The sequence below is a fragment of the Triturus cristatus genome, chromosome 5_1 (assembly GCF_964204655.1).
Source record: "Triturus cristatus chromosome 5_1, aTriCri1.1, whole genome shotgun sequence".
Classification (NCBI taxonomy): Eukaryota; Metazoa; Chordata; class Amphibia; order Caudata; family Salamandridae; genus Triturus; species Triturus cristatus.
The window spans coordinates 822,087,296-822,102,661 of record NC_140587.1 but is presented as its reverse complement, the minus strand read 5'-3'; positions in this window follow the sequence as shown (position 1 = coordinate 822,102,661).

Sequence of the window (15,366 nt, the reverse complement as noted above, 5' to 3'; positions counted from 1 at the left end):
GCCGGCCACGGTACGGTTAAGCACTGGTACAAACATTACATCCCCTGCGCATCCACGGTCAAGATTAGCAACGAGTCATGAGGTATACACTGGTGAGATCCTTGACACCAGGGGGAGGAGAAGTGAAGGTTAATTTTAAGGTTTTCAAAATAATTTTATCAGGGAAAAATCAGTAAAGAATAAGAACCAAGGAGATTCGAGTCCGCAAGATAGCTTCACCACACGGGAGATCTGATGACTGGGTGTGAGTGTTTGATTGGTTCTAATGCTCCGTCCATCACCACCCTCTTTTGTACCGCTTTGTTCGCCATAAGTTGGCAGGGTATGCTCAGACGTGAGTCCCTTGCTCACTTTGCCACTGGATTCAAGCAAGCCTGGCTGAAGACGGCTGAAATGCCAGAAACCGGTCCTAGGAAGCTTGTTTCCGTTCCAGGGAAGGCATGGCTTGGCAGTTCGGGCTGGACTGTTCCCATGAGGCACAGGGCCAGACTGATTTGCATATGGACATGTCTGAACTGGGCTGGCAGAGTGGGCTAAAGAACGGCGATGGATCAAACCCAGATCTGATGACTGGGTGTGAGTGTTTGATTGGTTCTAATGCTCCGTCCATCACCACCCTCTTTTGTACCGCTTTGTTCGCCATAAGTTGGCAGGGTATGCTCAGACGTGAGTCCCTTGCTCACTTTGCCACTGGATTCAAGCAAGCCTGGCTGAAGACGGCTGAAATGCCAAAAACCGGTCCTAGGAAGCTTGTTTCCGTTCCAGGGAAGGCATGGCTTGGCAGTTCGGGCTGGACTGTTCCCATGAGGCACAGGGTCAGACTGATTTGCATATGGACATGTCTGAACTGGGCTGGCAGAGTGGGCTAAAGAACGGCGATGGATCAAACCCAGATCTGATGACTGGGTGTGAGTGTTTGATTGGTTCTAATGCTCCGTCCATCACCACCCTCTTTTGTACCGCTTTGTTCGCCATAAGTTGGCAGGGTATGCTCAGACGTGAGTCCCTTGCTCACTTTGCCACTGGATTCAAGCAAGCCTGGCTGAAGACGGCTGAAATGCCAGAAACCGGTCCTAGAAGGCTTGTTTCCGTTCCAGGGAAGGCATGGCTTGGCAGTTCGGGCTGGACTGTTCCCATGAGGCACAGGGTCAGACTGATTTGCATATGGACATGTCTGAACTGGGCTGGCAGAGTGGGCTAAAGAACGGCGATGGATCAAACCCAGATCTGATGACTGGGTGTGAGTGTTTGATTGGTTCTAATGCTCCGTCCATCACCACCCTCTTTTGTACCGCTTTGTTCGCCATAAGTTGGCAGGGTATGCTCAGACGTGAGTCCCTTGCTCACTTTGCCACTGGATTCAAGCAAGCCTGGCTGAAGACGGCTGAAATGCCAGAAACCGGTCCTAGGAAGCTTGTTTCCGTTCCAGGGAAGGCATGGCTTGGCAGTTCGGGCTGGACTGTTCCCATGAGGCACAGGGTCAGACTGATTTGCATATGGACATGTCTGAACTGGGCTGGCAGAGTGGGCTAAAGAACGGCGATGGATCAAACCCAGATCTGATGACTGGGTGTGAGTGTTTGATTGGTTCTAATGCTCCGTCCATCACCACCCTCTTTTGTACCGCTTTGTTCGCCATAAGTTGGCAGGGTATGCTCAGACGTGAGTCCCTTGCTCACTTTGCCACTGGATTCAAGCAAGCCTGGCTGAAGACGGCTGAAATGCCAGAAACCGGTCCTAGGAAGCTTGTTTCCGTTCCAGGGAAGGCATGGCTTGGCAGTTCGGGCTGGACTGTTCCCATGAGGCACAGGGTCAGACTGATTTGCATATGGACATGTCTGAACTGGGCTGGCAGAGTGGGCTAAAGAACGGCGATGGATCAAACCCAGATCTGATGACTGGGTGTGAGTGTTTGATTGGTTCTAATGCTCCGTCCATCACCACCCTCTTTTGTACCGCTTTGTTCGCCATAAGTTGGCAGGGTATGCTCAGACGTGAGTCCCTTGCTCACTTTGCCACTGGATTCAAGCAAGCCTGGCTGAAGACGGCTGAAATGCCAGAAACCGGTCCTAGGAAGCTTGTTTCCGTTCCAGGGAAGGCATGGCTTGGCAGTTCGGGCTGGACTGTTCCCATGAGGCACAGGGTCAGACTGATTTGCATATGGACATGTCTGAACTGGGCTGGCAGAGTGGGCTAAAGAACGGCGATGGATCAAACCCAGATCTGATGACTGGGTGTGAGTGTTTGATTGGTTCTAATGCTCCGTCCATCACCACCCTCTTTTGGACCGCTTTGTTCGCCATAAGTTGGCAGGGTATGCTCAGACGTGAGTCCCTTGCTCACTTTGCCACTGGATTCAAGCAAGCCTGGCTGAAGACGGCTGAAATGCCAGAAACCGGTCCTAGGAAGCTTGTTTCCGTTCCAGGGAAGGCATGGCTTGGCAGTTCGGGCTGGACTGTTCCCATGAGGCACAGGGTCAGACTGATTTGCATATGGACATGTCTGAACTGGGCTGGCAGAGTGGGCTAAAGAACGGCGATGGATCAAACCCAGATCTGATGACTGGGTGTGAGTGTTTGATTGGTTCTAATGCTCCGTCCATCACCACCCTCTTTTGTACCGCTTTGTTCGCCATAAGTTGGCAGGGTATGCTCAGACGTGAGTCCCTTGCTCACTTTGCCACTGGATTCAAGCAAGCCTGGCTGAAGACGGCTGAAATGCCAGAAACCGGTCCTAGGAAGCTTGTTTCCGTTCCAGGGAAGGCATGGCTTGGCAGTTCGGGCTGGACTGTTCCCATGAGGCACAGGGTCAGACTGATTTGCATATGGACATGTCTGAACTGGGCTGGCAGAGTGGGCTAAAGAACGGCGATGGATCAAACCCAGATCTGATGACTGGGTGTGAGTGTTTGATTGGTTCTAATGCTCCGTCCATCACCACCCTCTTTTGTACCGCTTTGTTCGCCATAAGTTGGCAGGGTATGCTCAGACGTGAGTCCCTTGCTCACTTTGCCACTGGATTCAAGCAAGCCTGGCTGAAGACGGCTGAAATGCCAGAAACCGGTCCTAGGAAGCTTGTTTCCGTTCCAGGGAAGGCATGGCTTGGCAGTTCGGGCTGGACTGTTCCCATGAGGCACAGGGTCAGACTGATTTGCATATGGACATGTCTGAACTGGGCTGGCAGAGTGGGCTAAAGAACGGCGATGGATCAAACCCAGATCTGATGACTGGGTGTGAGTGTTTGATTGGTTCTAATGCTCCGTCCATCACCACCCTCTTTTGTACCGCTGTGTTCGCCATAAGTTGGCAGGGTATGCTCAGACGTGAGTCCCTTGCTCACTTTGCCACTGGATTCAAGCAAGCCTGGCTGAAGACGGCTGAAATGCCAGAAACCGGTCCTAGGAAGCTTGTTTCCGTTCCAGGGAAGGCATGGCTTGGCAGTTCGGGCTGGACTGTTCCCATGAGGCACAGGGTCAGACTGATTTGCATATGGACATGTCTGAACTGGGCTGGCAGAGTGGGCTAAAGAACGGCGATGGATCAAACCCAGATCTGATGACTGGGTGTGAGTGTTTGATTGGTTCTAATGCTCCGTCCATCACCACCCTCTTTTGTACCGCTTTGTTCGCCATAAGTTGGCAGGGTATGCTCAGACGTGAGTCCCTTGCTCACTTTGCCACTGGATTCAAGCAAGCCTGGCTGAAGACGGCTGAAATGCCAGAAACCGGTCCTAGGAAGCTTGTTTCCGTTCCAGGGAAGGCATGGCTTGGCAGTTCGGGCTGGACTGTTCCCATGAGGCACAGGGTCAGACTGATTTGCATATGGACATGTCTGAACTGGGCTGGCAGAGTGGGCTAAAGAACGGCGATGGATCAAACCCAGATCTGATGACTGGGTGTGAGTGTTTGATTGGTTCTAATGCTCCGTCCATCACCACCCTCTTTTGTACCGCTTTGTTCGCCATAAGTTGGCAGGGTATGCTCAGACGTGAGTCCCTTGCTCACTTTGCCACTGGATTCAAGCAAGCCTGGCTGAAGACGGCTGAAATGCCAGAAACCGGTCCTAGGAAGCTTGTTTCCGTTCCAGGGAAGGCATGGCTTGGCAGTTCGGGCTGGACTGTTCCCATGAGGCACAGGGTCAGACTGATTTGCATATGGACATGTCTGAACTGGGCTGGCAGAGTGGGCTAAAGAACGGCGATGGATCAAACCCAGATCTCATAACTGGGTGTGAGTGTTTGATTGGTTCTAATGCTCCGTCCATCACCACCCTCTTTTGTACCGCTTTGTTCACCACACGGGAGAGCAGCAGCATCTTTAAAACGGTCATGGAAGGAAAATCTCAGGCAGTGAGGCGATGCAGTTATATAACAGGATAGTCACATGAGTAAATATGCACCCCTCCAGAGCCGCCCCCACTCAATCCACCCCACACCCGGACCCCGAATCGAAACAAGTATAGCGCAGAAACATAAAAGAAAAAGGCCCATAGAACTAAATAGAAACAGTGAATTACCCCCCCACCCTACACCAATGCGGAGGCTACGGCCTACCCCCCCCCCCAGCATAGTGCCTGTCGCCCAATGAACCCGAAATATAGACAAGAGAGAAAGTAGGAATAGAGTAAAGAAAAATAAGAGAACAGAGAGGTAAGTGGGGAGGAGCCTATGTTACCCCAGAGCGCCCGAAACCATCGGCCAGCTATGGCCTCCACACACTGAGAGCCCACTACGCCAAAAGCGGTCGTGTGAAGATAACGTGTCACAACAATTTAAATGAAGGCGAACAAACCGCGACGAGTGCGCACAACCTATGCAAACAGTTCCAGTCCCAGTCCAGCCCATCCGTGAAACCATGGCGATATAAATCAGTTCAGCCCTGGCCCGATCGCGGGCTTAAGATTACACCAGCCCCTACATGAAGGCCCCACACCCCGTGCAGACAAAGACAATATGGCCGCTCGGGAGAAGATGGTGAAGTAGAGTCACAAAATGGCCGCCGACCATCTATTGAGGTCCCCTTGTGCACCACATAAAGTCCAGACCTGGCATGTAAAGTACAGGAGTTCCACAGAAAAGAAGCAGTAGGCCACCATGAGCGGTTCCTCGAGGACGTCAGGTGTCGCTCCGCTGGATACTCTTGTGGGCACGGTGAGGCAGGCAACAACGAAGCAGGCAGCAATGAACGGGGAGACAAAGTATCCGCAATTGAGCTGGAGAGCGATTGATCCTGGGTGCCGGTAAAGCCAGATGCAGGCACCAGTGTAGCACGATCATAAACAGCCATTGCGTCCCCGCAAGAGGACAAAAGCACTGGCAGACCCACGCCTTGTTGATGACAAACGGGGTGCTCACGACCCGCAGCCGACAGTATGGAGTCAAACCGCTCACTCAGCGCTTGCAAGCCAAGACACATTTGTAGACGAAAGTCCCGCAGGGCAGCCAGAACGGAGCCGCATGTCAGCGGAGGCTGCGCCCCCACATCGGTAGCAATCCGGGACGGCACTGTGGAGCTGGTGTCTGGTAGAGGGAGGGCGAAGCGGGCAGCGGGCGAGACCGGAGTAGCATCCCCCAGCCGCGAGCAGGCAATCAACGCCATGTTTTACCGCAGAACGGTACAGTGGCCAGGGGGGGGGGTCGTAGCAAGGAGGCAATTCCCCTCAGGTCTGCGCCGCAACAGGGAAAAGCCAACAGTCGCTGCCCTCCCCTCCGGTTCTCTTTGCAGCCGACTAGGCAATAGAAGAAGGGGGTCTGCAGCCTCCCACAGCGCGGTCCACAGAACGGGGCAGGAGACCCGCCGCACCGGGGCTTACCCTGTAGCTCCAGCCCATCAGGTGCGGGGTGCAGGAGGTGTCCGGGCGTCCCTCCCCCGGCTCATCCGGCGACAGTCCGTGGTGTGAGGTGGGACCGGGACCTCGGGGCTCAGGCGTACGCTAGCGGGTCCGGTAACTGCGGAGCTTCCAGGGGGCCGGCCAAGGCCACAATAGAGCAGGGGTCCAGTGCGGAGAACAAAAGCACCAAGAACTCCGGCGTCCGGGCGGGCTAAGACTCCGGGAAAGCGGCGGCGCAGTCAGCGCGTCGTCGCACACGTTGCACCTCGAAAATCGGCGAGGATAGGAGTCAGGATGATAGTCCGAGGCCAAGGGCCGACGGAGCCGGGCGCTCAAGCGTCTGCTCCGGTCGCCATCTTGGCTCCTCCCCTAAGTTATCATAATTTTAATAGTTTGTAATCTTCCCCACCAAGAAATATATTTAGGAGACCAGGAAGATAAACGATCTCTAACTTTAGCTATGATAAGGGATTTGTTATAAGAGATAGTATCTGAAAGCTCCTTACAGAACCAGATCCCTAAGTATTTAGGGGCAGATTTACAAGTACCTTGCATGACTTTTGCGCTGCAGTTGAGTCACTTTTTTGGCGCAAACAATGTGGCCTATTGACAACGTGACACATCTAGGGAGATGCGTCACGTTGTAAAGCCCTGAGTGACAATATACCTGCGTCAGGTATAATGTATGCAGGGTGGGCATTTCCACGCAGGAAAGCCTCGTAAAAGTGACGCAGTGAAATCTACAAGATTTCACTGCGCCACTTTTAGGACGCCACTGCGTCAAAACCTTACGCCTGCTTCAAGCAGTATAGTAGGAATAGGCCTCAACACGCATTGCTGGAGTTGTGTCGTGCTTGCGACAGGACTCCAGCAAAGTGTGACTTTTCCGCCAACAGATGCGTCAGAATTTCTGCCGCATCTGTCAATCCTTGCGCCATAGTGCGCTGTATTGTAAATATGGCGCATCTATGGTGGCGCAAGTGTTTCTAAGGGTGGCGCAGGGAAAGTGACACATCTGTACAGATGCGTCACTTTCTTGTAAATCTGCCCCTTAGTACGAGCTGTTTGCCATTTAAAACCTGAGTCACCCATGTGAGAGGAAAAGCACAACGACTTGAGGGGCAACATTTCTGGGTTTTTTTCTTAAGAGTGTACCCGTAAACAAGTGAAAAGTCTCTAATGATGTTAGAAATAACAGGAATCGCTGTTGCAATATCCTCTGAAAAAATAAGGACGTCATCCACGTAAGAAGCTGTTTTAAGTGTATACGATCCAAATTGAAAACCTTTAATACCCTGGTTCAAATTTAGTAGACGAAGAAGTGGGTCTATAAACAAGATGAAATGAAGGGGTGAGAGAGGGCACCCTTGTCTAGTGCCCTGAGGAAGATTAAAAAAGGAGGATGTTGCACCATTAATTCTGATATTAACCTTTGGTTGCGCATGGAGAAACATTACCATATTAATAAAGGAATCGCCAAGTTTATGGGATTCTAATATTGCTTGTAAAAAAGGCCAAGAGACTTTGTCAAAAGCTTTTTTGGCGTCAAGGGAGATCACCGCCGATGGTAAAACCGAAAGTTTCACTTTTTCTAAAATATGACAAAAGGTCAGAATATTGTCTCTAGCAAGTCTTCTCTTAACGGAACCTGTTTGGGAATCATGGATGAGATTGGGAATATGGCCCTCTAAGCACCTAGCCAAAATCTTGGCAAAGAATTTAGCATCCATATTTATTAATGAAATTGGGCAAAATATTTTAACATCAGAATTATCTTTCCCATCCTCCGGAATCACTACTCTACTGTCCTCAGCAGCTGAGCCAGAAACCTTGCTAGAAAGAACCTAATTGTCAAAATTCTTCTTAAGATATTTGACTAATGAAGGAGTAAATGTTTTATAGAAGGCAATAGGAAACCCATCTGGTCCCGGAGCCTTTTCCAAACAAGTGGTCTTAATAGCCTGAATGATCTCGTCAGTGTCAATCGGTATCCCCAATTCAGTCATGTCAGAATGCGAAATAGTATTAGTAGGGATCAAATTAAGAAACTGTTGTCAAGTAAACTTGGAGCATTGATCTTTAGGTGTGTGTATAACGTTTCATAGAAGTCTTGGAAGACTCCAAGTATTTCTTGCGTATTAAATTTCTTTGATCCATTTTTATCAGTGATGTGGGAAATATGAGTAGTTTTAATATTCGTGTCTTGATATTTTAAGGTGGTGGTTAGCAACTTACCAGCTCTGTTTTGTAGTAATAAATGGTGGGATTTTTGGGCGTGTACACCAATATAAGTTCTTTCAGTGACTATAGAGTTAAAAGAGTATTTAAAATGTTTAATATCTTGTAGGAGTGATTTATCATTAGAGTGCCTATATAACTCTTCTTTGCGTTTAATATCATCCCCTATAGATTGAAGAGAATTCCTAATGTTGCTATTTCTCTTTGACATATTTTTAATAATGTGACCCCATTGGGTACATTTAAAGGTGTCCCACAAAACTATTGGGGAATTCACTGTAGACTCATTATCTTTCAAGAAATTTTCAATCTCCTCATTGAGTTCTTTACCTTCATCATTGTCTTCCAAAATTTCTGTATTGAGACGCCAACTACAAGTGCCTCAGAAACAACAATTGGGTGAATAATCACATTTATAGTATGTTTTAAAAGAGAGACATCCACCAAAAGGTAATCCATACGAGAGAAGCTAGAATGTGGAGAGGAGAAAAATGTGAAATCACTACCTGTAGGATTATGCAATCTCCATGCGTCAATAAGATGATAAGATGAGCACATATTGAGCATGTGTTTATGCGCCCTAGGGGGGTCAAAATTTAAAGGCAGAATGTCTATCCAAAATAGGATCAAGGGGAAGATTAAAATCTCCCCCAACAATTGTTCTTGAATTCTGTGAAATATCAGAAAGTTTTTTATTAATGGAACGCCAAAAAAGTGGGTCATCAATGTTTGGAGCATATAAATTCATAATATAGAGATCGTCCGAACCGTTAGTCAGATGAGTAAGTAGCCATCTGCCACTGGTATCATGCTCAGCTATAACTATAGACAAACCAGAGCTTTTAGGAACAAGAGTAACAATTCCTCATTTTTCTTACCAGAAGCCTCGGAACAAGTAACATCAAGAACCCAATCCTTCTGCATAAGAAGAGCTTCTTTAAAGGCTATCTTAGTCTCTTGAAGTAGAACCACATCACCAGATAAACTTTTGCAATAATCTAAAATGTTGGCCCTCTTAACAGGATGAATCAACCCCCAGACATTAAGTGAAACTACATTTAAACCTGACATAGGTATATATATATACATACATACATACATATATATTATATATATATATATATATATATATATATATATATATATATATATATATATATATATATATATATATATATATATATATATATATATTATCTACTGGCGGTCGCCAGTAGATAGTTATAGTTAGGACCTATTTTCCATAGGAAATCCGCAACATTCTATCTGGAATAACGTTGGCGCCGGTTGACGAATCCTCGGGAAATTTTCCAAACTTTTGGCCAGCTCTGCTCCGCTCCTACCCTGAAAGTTTTGCGGTGATCCGTCAAGCGGGGGCCGAGAAAAAAGGGGGGTCCCAAAACACGTTTTCCCCATGCAATTTCCCATAGAATCTGTTGTCGCAGCTACAGCCCGAACCGCTGAACGGAATGACACCAAATTTGACAAAGAGGTAGTCCTCAGTTCGGACTCGTGCCTTTTGCATATATGGTGTGAATCTGTTCAGTAGTTCCTGAGAAAATTAGGGTAAAAAAGTTAGTGATATCTATGGCCGGGGAGGGTCCGCGGACCCTACCCGCACCGTAAGCGCACCCTCCCCGAACCAAGCGCGCACCCTCCCGATCGTGCGCTGAATGCTAATTGGCTGTCGAGTGTCTCTCTACATTCGAAACCAGGAACTGTTGGCGGCCATTTTCTGCCTCGGTAGAAGCGAGGCTGAAGATGCAAGGGGAATAAGTGTGTAAAACATATAAAGGGGGCAGAGTGGAAATACTCTGACCCTCTTCAGGTGCTTAGGGGTCCCAGAAGGACCCCCTGGGGCCCCCCTTTTTTTTTTTTTAAACGGGGAATTGCGCGCACGTTGCGCGCATCCTACCGCGTTGGATGCACGGATTCTCTCGTGGTGGGTACGCGGATCCACGGCAACGTTTTTTGAAAAACGACAAGAAATCATTGGTTGTATGACATCTTTCTACACTGAAAGGTAGGGTGTATATTTCTGTTTTTTAAAGGTATGATTGTTATTGGTTAACAAAAACAGATTGTAAGGAACATTATATATGATAAGCTGATATGTTGAAAAGTCAAGCACACTTCCTGTCTTGTGTAGGAACATTGTGTGCTGAACTTGTAACCTGTGAGCTCAGTGCAGTGTTCCATGACCTGTTTCTATGGTAACAGGCAGAAGGCAGATTGGGGGAAGGGTTGAAATGTATTTCAGTTGGAAAGGGTTGAAATGTTTAACCAATAGAAATGTGTGTTTGCTTTTGAGTTTATGTGCGAAGGATTGTGATTTGATGTTTACATGTATATGTGTGGAAAATGAAAGGGAAACTTTTCCATTCTTTGCTTTTGCTGAGAGGTGCACAGTGCAGAGATTCTGAAAATATGGTGAGTGATTGATATACTTCTTAATCTACAAAAGAACTTGAAAGATGAGTTATTTAATTGTGAGGGGATGTATGTAGACTATTTTGATTTTAATCAGACTAATGTATTTTTCCTGCTAAAGTGTAGGAAGTACTTTTATTCTCTACAATGTGTGTGCATGTAGAAACCATTCTGTGATAAGCATTTGTGTTTTTCATGCGTTTGTAGACAGATAACTGTGCTGTTTTTATATTTTGGTAGAATTAGAAACCAGTCATTGTTTATGAATTTGTGAAATGAGTTATGTTATGTTTCTATACTAAAATGTAGTACTACTTCTAGATGAAGAAATGTGTTTTGGTATAGTACAAGGGATAGTGTTGTTTGTCTACAATCACACAGTGAGTCTGTGTGCATTTGGGAACCACTGTGAGAGAAGCATTTGGTAACATCGTGTATTTGCTGACAGATAACTGTTTTAACTTGTCATGTTGTGAAGTTTTAGTAGCATTAGAAGACTGTTATGGCTTATGATTTGATTAAATGAGTCAGGCTTTGACAGAAAAGTGCAGTCCTGAAATATGTAGATTGTGTGCAGTTCCCTTACCAGTTGCACTGTAGTGAATGAGTTTTGGTAAACTCCTAGGGATAGTGGTGCATGTCTAGAATCACAGTGTGAGTTAGTGTGTATTTGGGATCAGTGTGAGAGAAGCATTTGGTGATATCATGTATTTGCTTACAGATAACTTTTTTAAAACCTGTCATGTTGTGACGTTTTAGTAGCATTAGAATCCAGTCTTTGCTTATGCGTTGATTAAATGAGTCATGCTTTGACACTGATGTGCTGTACTTAAATATGTAGATTGTGTTCAGTACCATTAACTCTTCCAGACTAGTGAATGCGTTTTGGTAAACTCCTAGGATAGTGTTGATTGTCTAAAATCACACTGTGAGTCTGTGTGCATTTGGGTAAGGATTGTGAGAGAAGCATTTGGTAACATCGTGTATTTGCTGACAGATAACTGTTTTAAAACCAGTCATGTTGTCAAGTTTTAGTAGCATTAGAAGACAGTTATGGCTTATGCTTTCATTAAATGAGTCAGGCATTGACAGTAAATTGCAGTCGTGAAATATGTAGATTGTGTGCAGTTCCCTTACCACTAGCACTGTAGTGAATGAGTTTTGGTAAACTCATAGGGATAGTGGTGCTTGTCTAGGATCACACTGTGATTTATTGTGTATTTGGGATCAGTGTGAGAGAATCATTTGGTAACATCATGTATTTGCTGACAGATAACTGTTTTAAAACCTGTCATGTTGTGAAGTTTTAGTAGCATTAGAATCCAGTCTTTGCTTAAATGTTGATTAAATGAGTCATGCTTTGACACTGATGTGCTGTACTTAAATATGTAGATTGTGTGCAGTCCCCTTACCCCTTCCACAGTAGTGAATGAGTTTTGGTAAAGTCCTAGGATAGTGTTGATTGTCTAAAATCACACTGTGAGTCTGTGTGCATTTGGGTAAGGATTGTGAGAGAAGCATTTGGTAACATCGTGTATTCACTGACAGATAACTGTTTTAAAACCTGTCATGTTGTCAAGTTTTAGTAGCATTAGAAGCCAGTCTTTGCTTATGCGTTGATTAAATTAGTCAGGCATTGACATTAAAGTGTAGTCGTGAAATATGTAGATTGTGTGCAGTTCCTTTACCACTTCCACTGTAGTGAATGAGTTTTGGTAAGCTCCTAGGGATAGTGTTGTTTGTCTAGAATCACACTGTGAGTCTGTGTGCATTTGGGAACCACTGTGAGTGAAGTGTTTGGTAACATCGTGTATTTGCTGACAGATAAGTGTTGTAAAACATGTCATGTTGTCAAGTTTTAGTAGCATTAGAAGACAGTTATGGCTTATGCTTTCATTAAATGAATCAGGCATTGACAGTAAATTGCAGTCGTGAAATATGTAGATTGTGTGCAGTTCCCTTACCACTTGCACTGTAGTGAATGAGTTTTGGTAAACTCATAGGGATAGTGGTGCTTGTCTAGAATCACACTGTGAGTTAGTGTGTATTTGGGATCACTGTGAGAGAAGCATTTGGTAACATCATGTATTTGCTGACAGATAACTGTTTTAAAACCTGTCATGTTGTGAAGTTTTAGTAGGATTAGAATCCAGTCTTTGCTTATGCGTTGATTAAATGAGTCATGCTTTGACACTGATGTGGTGTACTTAAATATGTAGATTGTGTGCAGTACCATTAACTCTTCCAGACTAGTGAATGAGTTTTGGTAAACTCCTAGGATAGTGTTGCTTGTATAAAATCACACTGTGAGTCTGTGTGCATTCGGGTAAGGATTGTGAGAGAAGCATTTGGTAACATCGTGTATTTGCTGACAGATACCTGTTTTAAAACCGGTCATGTTGTGAAGTTTTAGTAGCATTAGAAGCCAGTCTTTGCTTATGCTTTGATTATATGAGTCAGGCTTTGACATAAAAGTGCAGTCCTGAAATATGAAGATTGTGTGCAGTTCCCTTACCACTTCGACAGTAGTGAATGATTTTTGGTAAACTCCTAGGTATAGTGATTGTTGTCTAGAATCACACTGTGAGTCTGTGTGCATTTGAGAACCACTGTGAGAGAAGCATTTGGTAACATCGTGTATTTGCTGACAGATAACTAATTTAAAACCTCTCATGTTGTCAAGTTTTAGTAGCATTAGAAGCTAGTATTTGCTTATGCATTGATATAAAATGAGTCAGGGTTTGACACTAAGGTGCAGTACCATGTACTATTCTGTTCACTGTGGCAGAACTGAAAATGTAAAGGTTTTACCTAAGCACTGTCCTAGAAGTAGTCTGATTATTTAGTCAGTTTCTAAGTACCAAATAGATTGCTTCAAATGTCTATGCAGTATGCATGTAGTGTTCTAACATACTATACACATGTCTTTTACACCTTCAATTCCCTAGTCAGTATCCATACACTTCCAGGAAACATCCTGTCACTTCCTTTGCAGTCCTCTAGAGACCCATTCAACAGCATGTACTAATCCATTCACTGTGCCAAAACCCAAACACTTATAAATTCACCAAGACACTCTCTTTCAAGTACTCTAATGATTCAGTCACTGCCTAAGTATTCATGCACTGAGCCAGGTCTTAGCACATGGACTTCTTCAAACCCCTATCCACTATGCATGCAGTCCTCTAACCACCTACACACTTGTCTTTCACACCTTCAATTCCCCAGTCAGTATCCGTTCTCTTCCAGCAAACACCCTGTCACTACCCTTGCACTCCTCCAGTGACCCATTCAGCATCATGTACTAATCCATTCACTGCGCCAAACCCTAATAAATTCACCCAGGCACTCTCCTTGCCGTACTCTAATCATTCAGTCAGTACCCAAGTACTTATCCAGTGGGGGGGGCGCTAGAGGGCGCACAAGCAGTATGGCCGCACTCCTGTGAGGCTCCTGCAGCCTGGATGTATAATCCGGCATTTATCCTTCGTACCTGACCGCCTTCCTAGCACTGATCGGGGGTAGATGTGGCTGTTCCCCTCCTGCGGCTCCGATCGTGGTTTGGAGGCTGTACGTCGCGGGAGGACGAAGTTAGCGGCATCGCAGGGTTGCAGGCGCCCTGGCCCGCTGTCTTGTGGAGCGATCGACCGGACCTCTGCTCTACGCTACGCCGAGGCATGCCATGAGGCGGGTGGGCCCCGGCGAGTGCGCCAGCGCAACGGAGCCCAGGTGAGCGAGACCCTGGAGGGCTGCATCCATGCGAGGCTTGGCAGGCACTGCAGAATTTGGAGACGTGTCCCGTGCCTGGTGGCACTCCAGTGGAGCTCTGTTTCTGTGGGGACCGAGGATTGCTGAGGACTGGTGACCGCGGCGGGTGCCCTCTCGAATGGCTGAGTTGCTGCCGAGGCCTACGGTGCTGCGTGGGGCTATCCGGGAGGTGGGTTATCTGGCCCCCCCTTCCCCCCCCTCATTTTGGACAGAGCTTGCGGGGCGGCGGCTGGGGGTTGGCAGGCCCCCCCCCTGGTGGCGGAGCTGTCGCCGCACACATATCTACAGGGCCACTGATGGGCGCCGTGGACTGTCCTGTTTGGCACTGCAGCCTCTCTGGCTCGTGTGCCCTATGATCTAAGGGCTACACACCTGGATTGTTGGCGTGAAGCACGTACGGCACTGCTGCACAACTGCTGGATTGCGTGCACCTGTGGCCTGGGTGCTGGCGTTGGGGCGCAGATCTGGCGGAGGGAGCCCTTGGAACATCTGCAGCAGTACTCCTGGTGGCAGCTACCTCCCGGTGGTTGGTTCCGCTCCTGCTGCGCGACTATGGGCCCTGCCCCGAGGGCCCCTGGCGGTTCCGAGGTGGAGGGGTCCTGCCTGTGGGCCCTTTCCCTCCCGCTGGAGGCGCTGCTGGCGGTTGATAGGAGGTGCTGGCTGGCGTGGCCCCGGAGACGACGGGGGTCAGAGGCGCCCTCACTTACGACTTTTGCGTCGGAGAGCTTGCCTGGGCCCTCTTTCCAGCGGGCGCCGGCCGCGCTCACGCCCGGCCCTGAGTTTCGCCACTCAAGTACATCCTTTGGAGGGTAGCCCTCGCTCTTTCGCGCCTGGCGCTGGCCCCCCGCCGCAGGCCCAGAATGGGTAAACAGGATAACAAGCAGCCGAAGCTTACATTTGCTGCCCCGGCGGCTAAGATGGGACTGCGAACTGCGCCGGATGCAGAGACCCCACGGGGCCCGGATGCGGACACGGCCTCTCCACCGTTGGACCTCCAACAGATGATGCGAGAAATGAGGCAAGGATTTGCCACCATAGTTGACAAGGTGGACCGCCTCTCGTCACGAATGGATGCGTTTGCACAGAAAATAGATGCCCATGA